General features: G+C 40.6%; 1 protein-coding gene across 10 annotated transcripts in view; it reads left to right on the forward strand.

Moving 5' to 3' along the window:
• Positions 1–521: 521 nt before the first annotated feature.
• SETD1A (SET domain containing 1A, histone lysine methyltransferase) overlaps positions 522–21,257 on the forward strand; it is a 905,198-nt gene continuing 884,462 nt past the window's right edge. For 2 of the 10 annotated variants that reach the window (XM_069244170.1, XM_069244166.1), the window contains exons 1-3: positions 997–1,205; positions 6,288–6,444; positions 7,065–7,114. The gene's annotated coding sequence lies outside the window, so the exon portion shown is untranslated. Of the gene's footprint in view, positions 876–996; positions 1,206–6,287; positions 6,445–7,064; positions 7,115–21,257 lie in introns of those variants that run through there. The other 8 variants (XM_069244167.1, XM_069244168.1, XM_069244163.1 and 5 more) reach the window with 8 other exon arrangements.

A 21,257-nucleotide genomic window follows, 5' to 3' on the forward strand; every position in this document is an offset into this window, starting at 1 on the left:
TTGCCATTGTCAGTGATCGTCACTAAGTTCGACGGCCAGCATTAGCAACATCTAGCATTTCCGCTTTCATACCACAATACACCCCTGGCATTGCCTCACTTTGGCACGTCGGCCATGAGGCTCCCCAGTCGCGCCTGTCAAAACTAGTAACTCTCCCAGGCGAAGAGGAGTCCCCTGCTAACAGGACAAATCTAAGTATCAGCCCCTTTTTGGGTAAACAGCTATTACTTTGCCACACCTTCAAGTGTAGTGTTTCTTAAATGGGAGCTCACTCCTGCGGGGTAGATACATAACAATGCCCAATGTTAGAAAGGGGAAAAACTCATGAAATATCAGGGTGTCAGATAGTTTAACCAGCATTCTTTTGAACTTTCATGACCCAAACATTATGCAGAGCCTGACAATAGACGTCACTACGCACGCCGCGGCGAGCGCGACCACGCCGTCATCGTCAGAGCAAACCACGGTTTCCCAACTGCAGATTCGTAACTGGCCTGGAAGCTGGTCGCGGTCGGTAAGAACACAGCCACATTTCTAAAAGGAAAGGCGGAGGGTCTGGGATGTATCAGAAAAGGCTTCGATAACCTCTATTAATTATACTCTGAAGAGGAGATTTTTTTCTCTACTATAAACTGCCATTGGGTGGATTTGGAATATGCCTACGCGCATACGCGAATAACTGCCCGCCTTGTTGTGATCGCCTATTGCTAGCGCAGTGTCCTGGGCCTAGAGGAGAGCCGCTATCTAGGCCGGGGAGCGATCCGGAGGCCAGCGGAGAGGAGCACTAGAGATCGGAGAGGAGCACTAGAGATCGGAGAGCAGCAGGCAGCGTCCGGTGGTTCCAGGACACAAGCCTGCAATCCAGCAGGATCCTGGTGAGTGACAGTCTGACAGAAGTTCCGCTACGCATGCGCGGGACTAGTACACTGAGTGCACGCCTCTTTTTTGTGAACCGCGCCGCTGTGACGTCACATTGATCAGGCGAACCGAGCGCGCTCCCGTGATATCACTTGTGGGGTTATTTGGAGAGTACTGTAATATCAGCGCGCGGTTATAAACGGTCTAAAGGAACCCGGGAAGGAGAGAAAAGGCTACTAAAAAGTAAGAGCGCATGCGCCGGTCGCATACAGAGTGATGTTGCGTAGGCGGCCGTTGTGACGCACAATGCGAGGAGACGAGGCTGGAGCCGGAGCTTGTGAGAAGTGGTGAGTGAAAGGGACCAAGGGGCGCCTGGAGGGGGTGTTGGAGCCGGTGGTTCTTGTGACGTACTGGCAGCTAGAGCTGTGCGCTGCAGTACTAAAGGAGGGCGCTGGAATTAGACTGGAGGGATGAAAAAGTAGACTGGGGGAACAAGAAGGGTTTTGACAGGCTAGCTAGCTTTCTACAGTTGAAAACGCAGAGGTAGGACGTGAGAGAACGTGGAAAGTGTATGAGATTTTGACAGTGGGTAGGAGGGCGTGCGGTTAGCTGCGCTGTGATGAGAGAATAACTCTTGCTTTATTCGTGTATGTAATTTTATTTGTCTCAGGCATTAAATAAGGACATTAAAGCATCTTACGTTAGAAGTAATGTTACAAGCAACGGGATCAACGCAGGGTATTAATCATTGAATAGGGTGGAAGCACCGAAAACCGCGCAAGTTTGCAACTGTAATCGGAAAGAGTATACTGAAGGATGCACCTGAGGGCTGTCTGAACGGTATCAGTGAAAGTATGCAGACACTTGTCAGAAACCGCGGAAAAAAAACGTAATGTGATTTTTGTTGTACTAAATCAGCATAGGAGGAGGAGGAGGAGTTTGTTGGGGGGGGGGGGTGTAACATGGGAAGAAAATGATAGGTGGGGGGCGAGGAAACTAGAGTGCGAGGGGCATCGCCAAACATCAACACAGTAGAGTGAAAGAAGGAGACCTCAGGGGGGATAGGATCTAAAGAGGGGACGTCAACATGGCTCTAGCTAAAGTGTTTTTGGAAGAGAAACACTTTCTTCTCGCACTCGAATATAGATCGCAATGTGGGCAGACCTGGTGAGAGTTCTAGATTCTAATGGCGCCGCTCGAAAAGTTTGTGGCGTTCTGCGTTCCCTTTTCAAGAAGGACGTTCTAGAAGGAATATTTTATTGCTCCTGTATTACTTTAACCCACGGGATACTTTCAGATTCTAGGCCAAGTATTTGAGTAAACCATTTTTAGATCTCAGCTACATATAGCTTTTTGTAACTAGACTGTAATGTTTCCAATATGTAATATACACTTAAAGTTGGTTTTGAGTAAGTCCATTGCTCATCATTGGATGGCTTTGTCTGCCTAACTTGTTTGCTCTTAAGTCAAAAGCTCTCCTTCCTCTTACGTTATTTTTTTGTTCTTACCCAGGAGCATTCTGTCCCGATCGTAGTCTGATTAAATGAACCACATCCCTTTACTCATTATTTCAGGGGACTGTTTAATTTAGTATTGAGTACTCAGTGGAAGTGTGTTTTAAAAAAATAAAAAAAAATTCCCGTCCCCATTTTCCTCTATGTTCCTCCATGCTCTTTTTTTTTTGGTTTTGCTCACCCTTCTCCGATTCTTCTTGCTCCCCTCCCATTCTGTGCTTTTTTTTTTTTAACTCGGGCCTGGAAACTGCAAAGTGCTTTTAGTCCGCTCACTTCATTTTTCTCTTTTTGAATGCCGTTTTTTTGCTTTTTTTGACACTTCATAAGTTACCGTGTTACCATTTTAGATCCGTCAATTAAAAAGGGCCGTGCATCACTCTCACACTCACTTACAGACAGCATCTTGGAATGGGTTTTCTTTAAGAATACCACTGCAGGATTGCTCTCAATGCAAGCACATCCTGACACGTGCATGCGTCTGTTAGTCAACCAGTAGTGGTTTAGATAACAGCTCGGTCCTTTAGGGCCGTGACACATTTCCTTTGCCAATGCTTTTATATAGTGCTGTAGCTTCAATACAAATCGATTCGGTGTTTAGTATTATCCAGTGTAACATGATGATAGCCTTTGGATCAGGACACAATGTACTATGGCATGTAGGACTACTTTCATTGAGAGTAGGCTCACTTTTGCATGTTGGAAAATTGATTTGTTGAGATCATGTAGTGTGGCACATCGCCCACTGTTACTATAGATGCTGGTTTCAGCCCTGAGATTTCGAATTTCAAATAAATCATAGCTGTAGGTTATGTAAATCAAATATGTTAAATACATTCAAACCGTTCATTCAGCACTTAGAACATATTGTTTTGTTGTGTGATATGTTGTAACTGGGTGTGATGTCTGTGATGATATGAAATGAATCATCCACCGTAACTCCAGGTAGGGGTGAAATACCAATGGCATCAAAGTAAATGTTTGGGAGTTCACCAGGGGCAAGAATAAGGCGAGGCAAGGGTTTCCTGCTACCTAACGTCTGATGCATTAGAATGCTTCTAATTAAGTTGAATTGTTTTTCAGCTTGGTGTTACACACTGGAATAACACATCACCTTATCCTGATTGCACAGTTACTGGAGAATGCACTGTCTTCTTCCAGTAAAGGATTGATGCTTCAGTGAGCTTTGAGTAAAGTGTACCTCTAGAGGTAGCATTGTCTGCACCCTCTGTCTATGCTTACCCATGGGCCATTTTCTCTTCCACCCAGATAAGCCCTGAGAACTGGCAGCTTGGACTGGGGTCAGCCCTTTTGAGTAGCCACTGACCAAGGCACTTAGCCATATTTTACAGGTGTCTTTTCTTCTGTCTTCTAATAAGGTTTGAAACGTGGCGTTTGCTGAAACGAAATATCAGTTTGCTGTTTAGTTCCACCATGGAGAGGCTAGTCTTTTAAGACACTTGAAAGACGTGATTGTTGGAAAGGGGTTGAAAGCAGAAAAGATGCAGAAACCTGCAAGACTTATACTAGAGAATGCTGTACTTCAGGTACTGGTAAGAAGTTAAAGAAAGTACGGGTACAGGTGAAGCCACTTGTGAGAAGACCAGCAGCATCACGCTCTGGAAGCCTGGAGAAAACTCTAACCATTGATGATCACTTACTGTGAACTGATGGTGTCTTCTAAAGAGTTACTGTGAAACAGGTGCACATGTAGTGATGTCAACATTTTGTTTTTCTCTGAATTGTTGGCATGCACTCATGGTTGTAAAAAAAAAAAAAAAATTCAAACACACAAAAGGTGATGAGAAGAATGCTTGACATTTTATATACAGTGGCATTTGCCCGGGGTAGCATGCTATCCGATCGTTCTTTCGCTCACCATGTCACCTCAGTTAGTCACAAACGAATTTACATTACATAAGCGCTAATCTCGGATCTGTAGTTTCTGGTGTTGCCAAACTGGTGTAAAAAGCAGTCACATAGTGAGTACCTTTTGTGTTGAGCTGTTTACCAAGGTTAGTAATCCTAGTTCAATTCGGCGAAGGACGAAGGGATGTCTAAACTTTAAAAGATCTATTCTACCCTTAAAGTATCTGCACAATTTCCTGACAGAAAATGGGTTACCTTTCTATTGGAAGGAGTTTTATGAGTGTTTAGAGTGACTAGTGGATAAGCATAAAAAATGGTGCATTGCTGATGTCCTGTAATGGTTACACACATGCGATTTTTAACATGGCTAAAATCTGAAATTTCTTGGTGGAAAACCAAATAAAGCTACTTGACTTCACTGGGTAATCCACTTCATGACGTACTAATTTAAAAAAAAGTTGTTTGCGCCATACCCTCCTATTTCACCTTGTCCTGAAGCTATCTGTGCATGAGCATATTGGAAATGATAATGCCTTATGAATGAGAACTGGAAAAATGTAGTGCTAAACTTCATGGATGGTGATGTGGTACTGGTAAAAGAACATAACGAGAAAAGTCTGCATTCTTTAAGAGACTCAGTTCAGTCGCATTCGGAGATGTGCTGTAATACTCAGTGCTTCTAGTGCCGTAGTTTCACCTGGCTTGGTGATTAATGCTGGTTCAAATCATCCAGTTAGATAACCACCACTGGAGAAAGATAACTTTTTTAAAAGCCATTATCTCCCCATAATTTATTTAACAAATTGATACCTCTGAGGATGAACTAGTTCCCACCAATTATGTAAGATGTATGTATCATCTGAAACCGCTCATTGGCGCTCCTTTCTGAATGAAAAAGCGCCATACTACATGCAGTCACACACACATTCTCCTGCAATTTTGAAAAACTTTGTACCATGAGCTTTATCCTTTTTGTGAGACCATGACCACTGTACTTCTGTATTTTTGAAGAGCTGTTTCCTGGTAGTCTTCGAGGGTGTAGGGTTTCTAAAGGGTGTCAGAGTTTTATTCAGTATGGCAGAGTTTATATTTTGAAATAGATTGTGTGCCCCCGTTAGTGCTAGAACTCTTCACATCTAGGTCGTGAACACTCCCGTAATTTCCCAGGAATGCACAGTTGCATCCCGGGCCAACAAAGGTTTAGTCCCCACCACCCATGCATGTATTCCTGCAACAGCTTCTCCGCTAAGGCGGAGGAGCGTTGCCCCCACTGCTTTATGAAGTGAATAAAAGGGAAAAATAAAATGATAATAATGCAATGTTATTATCATTTTATTTTTCCACTGGAGCTGGTTTAGAGTGGGGCGGGGCTGTGCTGGAGGAGTGGTTTGTGTACATAAGTGCGCATGACGCTTTGGCCAGCCGGGTTGGGCCGACCAAACAGCCGGGAGGAGAAAGTGCACAGGGCCCTATTCCCTGTCTGAATGCTGAAGCAGGCCACTCAGACCAATCACAACTCTGCTGTCATGCTGGTGACAGCAGCGTCAAGATTGGAGTGGAGTCTGGAAGCCTGTGTGCTTCTGGGAGTCTGCAAAGAGATGAGGAAGGAGAGACGGAGCAGTCTCTCTCGACATAAAAGGGACTTTTTTTTTTAATACCTCCTTTCCCACCACCCCATTGACAAGTAGACGCCACTGCACGGTTTGATGTCATCCCAGTTAGTAACTGCAGACTCAACGTATCATCATCAGTGTTTTTTTGTATGGGTCTTCATGCTACATCAAGGAAGGTGTTTAGGATGACCTGTTTCTACTGCCTGTCAGCTTTTTTGCTTTACATTGAGTGAACAATTTGTGTCTGAAGAGCTTTCTCGGAGGCAAGACCTGCAGAGTCGAAGAAAGTGACCTACTAGACCGTGCTTGACTGCCATGTCAGTGTTTAAAGTTGTGTATGTCAGAGAGCCTCATCATCCAGATTTGTAACTAAGGAGCTGTCTGTCTCTTAATGTTGATGTTTATTGTAATAAGAGCACCTTGATCTTACTTGCAGATTCTACCTTGTGGAGGGTGAAGTCCGTGACTCTACAAAGCACATTTTTGCATGAGTGCAAGGCCCAGTATTACTTTTAATTTTTAAATTTTTTTATAAACAGTTGACTGTCTCTGGTTCTGTATGGCTGGGTGTCTGCTGCGAGTCTGAGGGGACGGTGAGTCAGTTAGATACAATAGTTACTTCATTCCTTTGTTATGCTTATCCTCCTGTGCTATGTTTGTGTTCTGTGGTCACCTTGCTTGTTAGATGACTTAGTGAGTTGGACCCTCACTACGAGTTGGTTGGAAATTTCAAGCATAAAATTGCCTCTGAGCTAATGATAATGCTCCTTTTATGGTTTTACGCAGGAACAATTTTTACCACTTTATTCTGAGTTTCCCAGGTTAGAATTAGGGAGAATATGTTGAATCAGTTGCTTTACGCAAATTCCTCACATGTTCTCCCGTTGCTTTCTTTTTTCTTCCTGCGGTTTTAGCTAGTTGAAAGCTGTCAAAAAGTGCCTGATGTTACAGAAAAAAAATCAAATCTACATAGTTGCTATACACATAGAATGTCCGGGTTTAACAAAAACAATATTTTTATCCTGTCTCTATATTTCTGACCACCTCATAAGGAGGGCCTCACTGCCGACTAATTCCTTCATCTTTGCCATGTTGTTAAAGAATACCGTTACATTGTGTATTAATAATACTTGTTATTTTAAGTGTTAGAAAACTTGTAGGGTGCTAACTGAGAAATACCTTATATCACTGACGCTTAATTTTTCCAACGTAGGTTGTCCCCCTGATTCGTCATGTGAGCTTTTCAAATGCCTCCCACATTTGGTAAGTGTAATTGTATGAACATTGTTTATCCCCAAGATTTTTTGTTGTTGCCTATGTTGTGGCTTAATCTGCCGCTTGGTGTATCAGCGTTACAGTTTCATTGGGAATCCCTTCTTTCCCTGTACAAGACGTGCTACATTTGCTTGGGTTCTTTTATGTGACCAGCTAAGACGGGTTCAAAGATGGTGTAGTACATTTAGTTCATGTGCTGTCTGTGATTCTTTGTTTTTAGAGATGACGTTTTTTAAATATAAAATTTGTTTAACAAAACCTCGCAATCCATTATATAACAAGAAGGCCTAACTTCATACGGGTCATTTTTGTAAGGCCATTTGCAGGCACTGTAATCTTTAGCATCTAAAGTGATGTGCAAGTGACGATCATGTTGGGGAACCTTCCTACCAGGGCATACACATTTTGAGTTTATTTTATAATTTTTCTTGACTTTTAACTTAATGTGAGATCGCATCTCTCCCGCTAAATTTGGCTACTGAAATTGTGGTTCTGTAAGTTGAAGTGTGCATGAAATGATAATTTATTTCATTTTATATCATGAATGTTGTTTGTTCTCTTGTCACAGAATTGTCTGGGACTCCCGTTCCGTCAATTGGACCCATACCCTCACTACATGAAAGCTAATTTTGACCTCTTAAATCTTTCTTAGCGAGCCTTCATCCAGAAAGAAGTGTTTGTCTGAGTTATGTATTTACTGTTTTCCCGTGCTACCTGTTTGATTTGTACTTATGAGTGGTATGAGCAATTATATAGTACAAGTACATTGTAGTTGTTGACAATTTGTATACAAAGTAGATGAAAAAAGGATGTAAAAATAACAGCTGACCCCTCCAGTACATACATCCAATCATACACATTACATTACATCCTCAAAGTGAGGTTTTAGTGGCAAAGTTTGTTTTAAGTGATGTTTTGCTGAGTCTTATGCCCAATACTTCACTCTGGTCGTCCCGTTGAATGCCACCTACGTTCAGAGCTTATTGAAGCATGTGAACAGTGTTACAGGTAAGTATGGTGGAAGATGTCTTTCGTTGCTAGCAATATGCCAGCGTTACTAGTAACATTTATTGGTATTTTGGTCTTGGAAGATTCCAGTAAGTTAAAAAAAAAAAAAAAAGTTTTAATTTGGGGATTTCAGGCCATTGCTCTCTTTGCATACTGTTCTGCAGAGATCGTCATTATAGTTTTAATTAGTAATTGTGGCAGCTTCTGTACACCTACATTTTGGTCTTACCTGTGCCATTTGACATTTGGATGCTTATGCTTTTTTGTTGCTCAGTACTGAAGCTACCACAGCACTGGTTTGTTTCCCTATGCTGTAAATGTGTGTCCACGTTGTTTTAATTTTTCCAAGTTTTTGTTTGGATTTGGATTACACATTTGTTTCCGTTTGGAAACGGCTTGTTTTTTTAACAGAGCACTTTTTTGTTGTGGGATACTTAAGCCCCTTTTCCATTTTGGAGGTTATAAACAATGCTGCTGCATATCGGCTTTTTTCAGACCTTTCCACAGCAAATTCCAAAACCCGGGCTTCCTTATAATCCCTGGCAGGTGAGGAAGAAGGACATGATTTTGACCTGGATGTAACCTGACGGCAGGGTTTCCCAGCTCCTCATTGCTTTGCAGAATAAGCTGCATGCTTTTGTAGCAAGATGACCTTTGTAGGCTATCAGTAGTAAGCCTTCAAGATAGGAGTTTTTGATTGTACTTCTTTTTAAACTTGGGGGTAGGGGGATTTGAGATGCCTGCTGGGGGAGTGCAGAGGAGCAGTTATAATGAGAAGATTGTTACTGCTGCCAGACAAGCATGCAATTCATCTGCTGCTAAATGAACTAATATAAATTTGTTTGTCATGTCAGAAACCAGAAGCATGACACCTCTGGTCCAGCTATTACAGTGGTATCCACAAGGACAGGAAAGAGTGAGTAAGGGGGTTGCCATTGTCTTTAAAGAGCGCATACAGACAACAATTGATAACACCTTCCATCCTTGTTAACATTTAGAGATTCGGCTGTTGATGCTATGTGTCAGCTTCTTGTTCGATGTACTGATTAATACTTTGCAGACTACCTGACTCCACTGAATCATTCATTTAAGAGACATTTTGAAGTTTACAATATTTTATTGATCAATTCACTCAAGGTGATTATCTTAGTTAATTTTAACCTGTAGTATGGCGCCCCGCAATCTGGCTATATGAACCTTTTTAACTTGATGACTGCTTGTAGGACTAACAATTCGCTAATCAGCAAACCACCAAGATCATACAATTGACCTCTCTTCTGGTTCTCTGTTTGATCTACTTTTGATCTTCAACCCCTAAGGAATGGACTTGGATGGAAGATTTTCTCATATTATTTCAAACACAGTTTTGTTTATTTGTAAGTTTTATAGTGCCCTACTCAGCCTGCTTTCTTCACGACTTTGCTTTTAAAAGAATGTTTCTGCCCTACTCAAAGACCCACCTCGAAACAGGTCAGTCAGCAACTTAAGAGCAAAGGTTACATGTTGAAAAATAGAGTATAAGTAAACATTTGATAAACATTTAGTGTATTAATTAGAACTCGTTCTACATCAATAAAAGAAAGGGAAACTCCACATTTTGCAGTGTTGCAACAATGTACTGCTTAAGAAAAAGGTGCTCATGTGCTCACGCTAGTGAAATTATGCAAAAGAATAAATTGTGTATAAAAGTAAATTAACAAAGGAACCAAAGTTGTAAATAGTCATTGACGGTACATAGGTCACTGGGTGGAACAGTCCCAAAACAGATTCCATGTGACATGTACATTGATGGCGTTTCGACCCTTTGTGATTATTGGGTCACCGTCAGGACTGTAGGTTATTGAATAAGCAGCAAGATGTGAATAATGTCATCCTGCATACATTTGAGGAGTGGTAATCAAAGAAACTGTCCTGGAAAGTGGGATGATTGAGAAACACAAGTTCACAGTCAGGAATTTGAGGATCAACAGCAGTCCATAAGCAGGCAAGAAATGTAACAGGGAAAATGGTATTCACAAACGTTTACTTGGAGTATGGTTTCCAGGCCGTCTGCTGTGAGTTTCTGAAAGTCAGAAATATGCATCAGTGCAAAAACATACCTGTGAGTTCATTTTTGTGGCTTTCGTTAATTGGATCCCCTAATTTACTTCTATGTTGTCAATAATGGTTTTACTCTAATTCACCATTGTTGTTGTTTATTGGCATGCATCATGCAAGTTTTACTAAATGATGCGTCAGAAGTGAAATGAGAGTTGCATTACAGTTTTTTAAAAACATTTGTTTCAGTTTGCAGGCTTTTCATGTAGTTTTATTTTTTAAACAAATAATTACCAATCTTGTCTTCATACTTATACATTTAATTCCATTTAAATGGGAAGCATTCTGGCAATATTATAAATGTCCTCAAATTGTTTTAAATGTTGGTAGCATGTGTGCAGGTTGTTATACTGGATGCATTGTCAGTGAGAGGCTGGCTTAGCTGGCATCACAGAATTCCCTTAGAGCGTTGACCCTATTAGTAAAGGGTTTAGTATTAATGTCTTATATATAAATGTTTGAACACCTTATACAGATGGATTCAAATCTTGTCTTTAGTTGCAGACAATGCTCTTTCACAGATTTACACCGCAGTACTGTAAGCTGACAGCAAAATGGCTTGTGCTGCAGGGGGTTGGGCTTAGTTATCTAGTGGACAAAGTAAACATAAAATCTCCATTTATTTTGACTCCACACAGTATGTCGCAGGCATTGTGTGATATTAATTTACGCAACCCGAGTAGTATACACTTAGAATATAACCTTCACACACTCATCACAATGACGTGGTTATAATTCTAGAACAATTAAAATACATTTATGACGAAATATACCAAGAAGTAAAGCAAATAATTAAAACAAATAATGTTGAAACTCACTGTAAAATGAGATTGAGACATCTCTCTGTGTTGAGTAGTATATTATATGGATGGATGTATTATTTTAGCTGCATTTTATCTACTTAAACACATATGAAGTCTGTGTTGCATGGCAAATATAGAAAATAAACAGTTGCTCTGTATATTATACTGATTAGTTTGTAAGACTCAAGAGATGTAGGATAATATTGCATAGCAGTAGAGAAGTTATCATTTTAGTGATTCCCATACCTTTTCTTATAGTAGCACCCAACAATTAATGAGCAAAGACTTGGATACAACAGAGAGTCTAACATGACATCATTGGGGAAAAATTAAACTTGAGCACGGAGGCCACTCAGCTACATGCATAAGGCCACCACAAGAAATTACATTATAAGGGGATCGCCCCCTCTAACTTAATCGGGGACTACTGCTGCTTGAAGACTAGCTTGCATGCAAAATTGTTAAGAGGAGGATGTACCTTGCATGCACACAGAATACTGTCAAACCAAAACTAAACTTTACTGTTGTAGGTCCTTATGCTATGACTCAGTCATTGAATCGCACCTGGCCACAATTGTGATTGAAGTAGGCTCTAACATAAAAGAGGAATTCCGCACACTATGATCACTTGATGAGGGAGCGATCGCACTGGGCACCTCTGCAGAATGCAGTAGGGAATAGTGAGACATATTAATGTTCAATAACTTCCCATATAAGTTATGGTCAATATCCCAAAGAGAATTCTGTCATTGATACCAAAGCAGCTATTGCCTAGACCTTTTAGAATGGTCTCTTTAAAAAAAATGGACACATTCAGAACACAGGATAGTAATCCACTTGGTCAACCCGCTCTTAAAAGTCATGGTTTCTAATAGACTAGCGTATGAAGGTGCATGGTATGTTTCTCAAGTACACAACTGATCTTGGTCACACTGAACTAATTTGTAATCTTTTCCATCACAACGACCAAGGGAATTTGTACCTACTATTTGGTTATTACATTTCATAACCTTTTTTTTTTTTTGTTCAACAAATTTTATAACCTCTGAATACAGAGTGCCTGATGCATGCTGAACTCTAATATTGCTTTTTTTTATATGGAAGCCTGTGTTACATTTTGCATCATAAGACATACTCTGGGTAATACTTTTAGGTCTACTACACACATGCTTTGTATTCTGTGCCTTCACGAGTGCAGGATACATAACTGAAATTTTTTTTGATTCATTCTACTAAGTGTACCGCATGGAATGGGTTATCCTAATGTAAACATATGTTTGCATAATATTAGGTAGTGTCTTTTTGTATCGATAACTACAAGCTTGAAAAAGTGCCAAGCATACAAGCTGTTAGAGACAGAATAACGTTTGCTGAGAGATAAGCGAAAAGTCCAAGCACTGCAAATTGTAATCGTCCAAATACCAAGAAAGAATTAAGAATGCAAAAAAAGGTAACATAAATGACTGTGCTGGTTTTATGATCACTGTATGCATAATGTATGTATTACTATCTAATTTGGCAGTTGTTATTTTGGGTAGGTAGTTGAAACTCTGTAGTTGGTGTAATCAGTGTATTCTAGGTTCACTTACAGCTTTATTGTCTGAAGTGCTGTTTAAAAAAAAAAAAATATCTGTACAATTTGCTAAAGGTGTACTTAAAAAGTAATCTGTAAGTTTATTTAATGGGACTTTCCATCGCGTAGGAAAAGGACAATCTTCCTTATTTTGTATCGCTGTGGCACCTCAATTTTTGAAGGGTTTCTGGAACAGGATCACTTCTAATGTTTACATTGCATATCAATGGTATCGTACCCTGGGTTTCGCTGTTAATGCTTTGAAAGATGTCGTAGGCCATTTGAAACATTTACACAGTTGTGATATCAAGTAACTTTTAGAATAATTCTATCCTTAAATCATAAAATAGGTATGGGATTTTATTGAAATAAGTTATTAGAATCTCCATCCTTCTTACTGCCCTTTGTTTATTTAAAGCAGAAAAGAGGATGTGCAGATTAGATGCAAAGAAATCATGTATTTCTGCCATCTCTTGGTTTGATGAATATAGGATGGGCCTGTAGCAGTACTTCTAAAGTTGCAGCTTTTACAAAACATGCTTTTGCACATTGTATGGCATGCATAAAAATGTCTCAGCCAACAGAAAAGGAATACTTGCATGTTCTTCAAGAGTGGCATTTTCTGCTGCCATGACATGGAGGATTGTGGAGGAGATGTGCAGGGGAGCTGTTTGGTTTTCATTTAATCTGAAAGCAAAATAATGTCTTAAACTAGATATTAGGGATTCAGATAAGTGGTTCAGCCCATTTCAACATGACCTTTCTTTTAATGTCAAACCATACATATTTTTTAGGTATTTCTAGATAATCCTTTATCGATAAAGAATCCTTTAGTAGAAAGCAATATGTACCTTAATATAGTACTGATTCTGACAAATCCTGTGTTCCCCCTGCAGATTTTATCGCTTCGCCACCTTCTTTCATAGGTTTTGAATTTTAATGCCAAGTTGGCTGGAAAGAGAATGGAAATGAAGAACTCAGTGAGCTATTGCAATTTTTACACTTGTTTTATTGCAGGATATCAGTGCAGTGGTTCGATACCGTGTGGCACCATCCAGCACTGTAGCAGTGTACAAAAAAGTATTGCAGGGTCTTAAGCTATCGCTGGGAAGTTTTAAAAGAATATGTGATCAGGAGAGCGAACACATTATCCATTGCATCGAACATTGAAACAAAATGGAACTTTGCTTTCTGTTAAACACACTACTATAATTACCTTAGTCTAAATATGCTCTTGTGTGGACAGTGAAACTGAAACACAGGTGATTTTCACTAATAATGTTGCTATATACTATTAAATATTTGTAACCAACTGCACGTTTAGAAGCATTTGGCATGGAAGATCTGTCTGTCCGTTCTTTACTGATCAAACCAAAAGAAACACGATCACACGTTTGGGCCTTGTCTGGTATAATAGGCCCACTAAAATATGTAGGGTACCATTTTTATTTGAAGCTGAGTAGGAGTGCTTGATGGTTGTCCATTTTCCTATAGGCTGCAAAGTTTCTAAGTTTGTGGTATGTGGCTGGATGCTGTACAGACATGAGATAGTGTGGTGTTGGTTGGGTGGAGAGGGCGTAGGGGTGAAGGGAAGACCTGACTGGAACATCTTCTAGGTCTGGATCTCCACAGGCGTCTGTCGTAGTCTTTCCACAGCCCCCTTTGGGCAAAAAGGACATTGTAATCCTTCTGGAGAGTAGGGGTTAAGACTGCTAGTATCTATGTAGAGCTGTGGTTCCCAACCTGTGGTCCGGGGGCCCCTGGGGGTCTGCAAAGCCTCCTCAGGGGGTCTGCAAAGCCTCCTCAGGGGGTCCGCAACTGCTCAGAAAATAAACGAAAATTAACAGATTAGGTTCCCAGCTTTCAGTAATGGCTTAGTCGGGGGTCCCCGGATTCCAATAATGATTCAGTGGTGGTTCCAGTAATGATAAAGTGTTGGTCCTCAGATGTGAAAAGGTTGGGAACCACAGATTTAGAGCTTTGGTTTCCCCTGTGGGGGAATCTGGAGGAGATCGTGATATTGGAGGTGAAAGTGGTTGAGTGAGATGGAGAACTTGTAGTGCTGAGGGAGGGGAAATGGGTGAACTTTGGTGGAGTTTCTCACCAGTAGAGTGCAAATTTGACCACGCATGCCTGGCAAAAACAGAAAGAAAGTGGAGTCAAGGAGCACTGTTGATACATGTCCGAACCCAATGGAGGAGAACAACAATCTAACAATGGGTTTTAAGCCCATCCATCCGAGCCCAACTGTAGATGTTTGGAGTATGCAGAGCATGTGTATCTACAGCCACTCTTGCTACAAACATGCTGTTCTAATCTGTTCCCTCGCTGTGTAGTTTTGGGATTATCTTTTCCCCCCATATACTGTCACTTGGACATCCAGGAATTAAATCTTCTCTTTAAAATGACCTGTACATATAATATTGTCATGACACTTCTTCAGTTAATCTCTTTTTTCATAGTTCCATCTCTGCACCAAATCTCTGCCACTCTTTCTCACAATGTGCTTGCTCTCCTTGTGCGGTCGAGAATGTCTCTTGAGCAGCAGCAGCACGTTTGCAGGTGGCCCATACCACGGGGGAGTCTAGGGGACATGACTCTTGATGTATGTGGAGTCAGAAGGAAAATATAAAAAAAAAAATTCCACTCTATGCAGAACCATTCAGGCGTTTACTCGCCCCTTAGAGGTGCTGGGCAGACTTCAGCATCCCTGTCAACATTGGGAGGAACTGAACAACCCGTTCTATTCTAGATAGATGATGAAATCATTAAGAAAATGATATTAACTGAATAAATCAAACTTTCATCCACAAAACCACTGAATTTTGCCAGGTATGTTTAAGAATGCACACAATACATAACGTAATTCACAATGGACCACCATAAACAAACACCCATTTGGCAATGGCACAGTGCACAAAAAAGTTAACTTGAGAACATGGTGGACAACCGTGATTTAAGTTGTGTCCGTTCTTAGACAAAACTGGTGAATTACAAAAGTTTTGCTTGTTTGAGCCTTAAACCTAACTAATTTTCTGTGATTTTGTTTAACAAAATATGCATACATACACAGGCTTTTGCCAGCCCTCTTCTGCTAGTGTTCTGCCATTCAAACTGTGCTTCCATCCCTGTCAGCATGGAGCAGGGGGAAATAGATCAGCTAAGATCTGACACTATCTCGTTTGCCCTGTGAGTGACAACATTTGTCAGATCACAAGTGTTCTTCGACCTTAAAAAGGTACACGCTTCAGTGCCAGATCTTCTAGGCCAATCCATTTTAGTTTAACATTTTTTCCTTTTAAAGGTGCCCTTTCATTTCTTATTTTCCTTTTCTTTTATTTACTAGAGCATACTTTAGTTCCCCGGTGTTAACAGGTTGCATGCTTGGTGCTCATCTCATTTCCTGTGTAACACATCCCATGTGGGCATTGCCTCTGCACCGGGCAACCATCATGATCTCCTTTATTTCTTTAATTCATCTTGCCTATTTTGCCGTGTTTGTGTGTGATTTATTGTGGCATGTATGTGGGTTAAATTTGTAAGGCAGACCTATTGGCATTGCCAGTAATAGTTCAGTGTTTACAAAATCACTTGGTAAATACAATTCTTTCAGGTGAATGGTACAACAGTAAACCAGATGCATTTGGATTAGATACAGAGTGCATAATTGATTGTATGGGATTATGCACTTTAACACGTTTAAATAAAATAATGCTGCTCAGTCTCATCATTGACTACTGATGGTTATTTTGTCAATGAGAATTCTAAAGAATCCAAAAAAGCATATTTAACAGTCTACAGTGAACATGGACCCATTGTACACCGGGGATTACACAATTTTATGTGGTAGATGTTGGAATATTTATGGTACTTCATTAATGAGCCTTCCTTAGTTGTATATTGAATTTAATGACCATTGAGGGAAGCTAAACAGTAAGGGTCCAATTCCAAAGTGTGGCTTGGAATGAATCTACATGGGTAGATTGACATAGGTGTAGCATTGGGAAATCGGCTTTGGATTTGTAGTACAAAATAGCTAGTTTCATTTTCTAAGGAAATAGTGCTGATCTAAAAAAAAAAGTGATTGCATTTGAATGTTTGAATACATAGCTGTACCATTTTAGTGGTTAGTTTTTTTTCTCAATATTCTATAAAAGTGCTGCCTTTCAATAATTGTATAATGTAACAAAATTAGCTTGGCATATAATGTTTTGTTGTGCTGCACAAAAGAAGACAAGCCTTTTGTGACTTTAACATAATTGAGAGAGAGCGCGCCTTAGAGGCACTCCATGTCCTTCTTTTTTTTTTTTTTTTTTTTTAAGTATGAGACCATGAGCACAAATGTTTAATTTCTGAAGGAGGAAAAAGAAAGCCAATTGAAAAGGTTTGAAATCTTCATAAACAACTGTGAAATGTCTGAGCTTTAATATAATGAACCAAATTGCATTAAACTGTGTAAATATACATTTAACTTGTCCTGAATATTCAACAAAAACTCAGATGCACTCATACAGTCTAACTCTCTCACAAATTGGTTGATAGTCTACTTGTGTGTATTTCCTTTATGACTCTCCTTGCGTGATAAAAAATTATGTCCCTGCTATCTAGTTTTCTGTAAGTTGCATGTACCCCTGGCCTTGTTGGTTTAACCGAAGGTCCCTTCCTTTTATGAATTTGTGTTTTACTTTACCCTGAGAAGGTTGATATATTATTAGTGATCCCATGTGGGTTCATTGGCAAAGGTGAGTTCTTCTTTAACATCTCTGGGGTTTGTAATGTATTTAGGTGTAGTGATATTTATAGGAATGCTGATTTAGCAGTGCCACTTGTGGCCATCCCAATTCACCTGTGCCAAGCAGTCCGCTTGCTGTTCTTCAGCTTTTTTTGTGGAGAGAGTGTAAGATTGCTGTTCTTCTCTTTTTCAATCCGGAGACTTCCCGTGGCACTCTTACCACCTTCTTAAAGTTGCACGAGAGCTCTATACCCAAAATGCCATTTCCTTTTCCAACGATGGTACCATAAAAGCCACTACATGCATTTATGTTTTTCCTGTTTTGCATCTGTGGATAGGCATTTATTTTGTACTTATAAAGTTCTCCATCTTGCCTTTCATTCACTTCAGAATGCTATGGTGTATGGAAGAAAAAAGACAGCGCAGGCAGTGATAGGTTGGTTAGAATCCAGCACAGTGTGGGTAGAAGCCCTTCATAGACATCCGTTAACTGTGTCCTATTCTTTGCCTGTAGATATCTAAAATGGATGGTATATTGAATTTGTTTTCCTTCATTTCCTTAACTGCATGTAATCATATATGTGCCGCTTTAGCAAGGTTATTTGCATTCCAAAACTTGAAGTGCTGTAGGTTCAGCGTACTGCTGTGTGTGATTGAGAAACTCTAGGTCTTTTTGATCAGGGAACGCATTGTTGATTAGTTTCTTTGTTGGAGTGTTGGTATTTGCAGCCAAGTCCGGACTGGCCCTACAGGCTTTCAGCATTTTCCTGAGAGGCTGGAGGGAGTGCTTTTGTTACTGTGGCCAGTTTTGTAGCAGTGCAGTAGTTTTAAAAGCACTGCAGAGTTCCTTGTATATTCAAAAGTTTTCAGGGAACAATAGAAGTGTCAAGATAACTCTGGTGAATAATGTACCTGCTGGCGAGAGATCAGGATTTTGTCTAGTGTCAGGATAGGCTCATCTAAGGTAGCGCAGAGGATTGGTATGCCTGTTGCAAAGAACGTATACTATGCAGATCACAAAACAGTATTTTATGGTTACAGCTCAGTGGGATACTGCTTTTGTCACAGAGCTCCTTTTGTTACTGTGCAGTTCATAAGTTAAAATCCTAATCTAGCACAGGGAGCTAAGAAACTCATCAAAAGCTACATTTAAACTATATGCTGCTGGTTAGAAAGTCCCCCCCCCCCCCCCCCCCCACACCCTCCCAATCCAGATTTTTCTAGAAAGGGTTTGTTTGGGTAGAAATTGAGTTAAATTGGGTTACCGAAAATCCTCTTTCAACAAGCAACAAAGCCACTACGAATAAGGACAAATGCAGTGAAGATGTCATTCCAGCAGGACGCATGGTTACAATCTCCAGCAACTGACTGGAGGTTAATGTTAGAGCTATCACTCAAAAGGAAGGCCTTCCAAAGATATCCCGACAAAGTGGCAAATTAATTACAAAAAACAAAAAAAAAATGCCACAAGAACAGAGGGCACATGCAAAGTTACGTACTTACAAAGCATGGACGGGGGCAGTTTTCAATATTCCCCAGTCTCGTTAAATCTCTCCAGGGAGTTCGAAAGTGACAGTTACCAAGTTCTTCCAATTCCTCAGTATGCCTCTCAAGGCCATCGGATGCACTGAATAGAGGCAACATAATCAGGTTGGTCGCCGAAATACCCGCTTTGAAACTAATTAAATCATCAGATTTGTTATCTGTCAAATTTCTAGCCAGTGTGGACTACAGACAGCGGGAGCAAACCCAAACCACATGGATGTCTGAAGATAAAGCGCTCGTAACAGTGAAGCTCAATAATTTGAGATTGCAATATTTATAGAGGAACCAGTCCCGGTTGCCCTGGTTCACTGCTACTGTTCGCAGTCTATATTGACCCCTTTTTAATCAAACTCGAGGAGTGCACAGCTATTAAGCCAGTTAATCAGAATGGGGAGGATTATAAGGTACTTGCTTATGTCGATGATGTTGCAGTAGTTCCAACGGATCCAGGGGTAGCTGTCTACGAAATTGAAAGGCTGGCAAAGCTGTTTGGGACATACTATGGGTATAAAATAAATGAGGAAAAGACTTGGTTCATCTGCTCGGGCCAAACCACGTTTAGGGACAGGCGGGTAGTATCCAAAGTCGTATACTTGAGGATTACAATCACTGCCAGGCTAGATCAATTAGTGGAGCTAAACATGGCCCCCGTTATTGGCTAAAGTTAAAAGTGATTTAGACAGAATACATTGATTGCAGCAGCTTAGAAGAGAAAGATTCAATGTGTTAAAAATGAATATTTTGCCTTAAGTACTGTACTTTTTTTTTAGTCTATTCTGCTAGAGTTCACCAAAGGTTGACCGACAAAGTTAGAGGCAATTGGTAGAAACTTTCTGTGGGGCCATGCCAAACCCAGAAGTGCTTTAAAATATATGACCCTCCCAAGAGTCCGGGGTGGATGGTCGTTGACCAATTATATTCCATATTTTTATGCATGTTTTTAACGCACATCCGTATGTTGATTACTGAAGAAACAGAGGGGAGTAACTACGCAGAGTCTCCCACAATTTATGAAATGATGCTCTGTTCTGATGTCTGCTGAGGTACCTAGAACCTTCCTATTTTAAAAAGACAAGCTTCAAGGCTCTTAGGGTTGCTTACGTGATATGGGTGAAGCTGAAAGGGTGGTTGCCCATTGGGAGGATTCATTTTTACACCCCTTTGTCCGGCTTGCCGCTTCTCCCTCCTCTCCTTCAAGCCTCTCTAATGGCTAATTGGAGGCAGCAAGGAGTAACCATGATTGGATATTTATATGCTCACACTCAACTTAGATCCTTTATGGAACTGCAGGGACACTGATCTGCCTCGACAACACTTCAAGTTTTTGCAAGTGTGGGAGTTTCTTTATCGTCGGAAAAGGGAATTGCCCCTTATGGAGAAGATAGCTATATTAGAAGCAATCAGGCGCAGAGATAGGATAGGTGTATTGTATAACTTATTACTAGATAGCCAGAATGACGACCTTGTTCTTCAGAATGAGAAGTGGAGCATTTGTTTTGGTACAGAAGGGCTGTGGCTAGCGGAATCCCTTGAGATGGCCGAGAAGGCTTTTCTTACTGCTAGTTTGAAAACAACACTATGTCAGTATTTAATTTATATTGCACTCCGTTTAAGATCTCTAAGTGGGACAGCTCCAATGGGAAATGTAATCGCTGCAGAGGAGAGGAGGCTGAGATTATACACATGTTTTTTTACCTGCCTGAAGTTGAAGCCCCTGCTACATGGGAAGGAGCAGTTTCTTAGTCATATCATCAAGGGTCAGGTCTGTCTTAGACCAATATTGGTGTTACTGGAGGGTAGCGGATGCAGCTGAAGAAAATGGACTTGTAAAGATAACTTTATCTTATATTTCTTGCTATGGCAACAGCCCAGCTCTGCATTGCTTCCAATTGGTTAACAGAACCCCCAACATTTGAAATTTGGAAGGCGAGCTTTTTGACTATAGTATGGAAGTGAGTCCATATAGGCTCAAATGATATAAGAAGCGACGCTGGGAGCAGAGGATCTGGCCAGCTGTGACAAATTGGTTGGAGAATCCTGACCGTGAGACCCATGGGCAGTGAAATGGAATACCTAATGCCCTTGCTAAATGTCTTTCTTGGGCCCCAGGTTGATCTCTGCTTCACTGTCACTTGACGTACCTAGGGATTAGAGGAGTGATGGAACACTGCAACTCCTCTTCTCAACCTTTGGAATTTGCAGTGATCGTAACTTGAGCCCATTCATTCAAAGTATATTGAAATTATATTTTTTCACCTCTCTAAACGCTGCACTCTAAGTGGTTTGTTCTAGCCAGGATTGTTATTGGTGGGGGAAGGAGGCAGTAGGTTGTGCATATTGGATATCTGCATTTCGTGGAAAACCCTGCGAGAG

This window comes from Pleurodeles waltl, chromosome 7, assembly GCF_031143425.1.
Source record: "Pleurodeles waltl isolate 20211129_DDA chromosome 7, aPleWal1.hap1.20221129, whole genome shotgun sequence".
NCBI lineage: Eukaryota > Metazoa > Chordata > Amphibia > Caudata > Salamandridae > Pleurodeles > Pleurodeles waltl.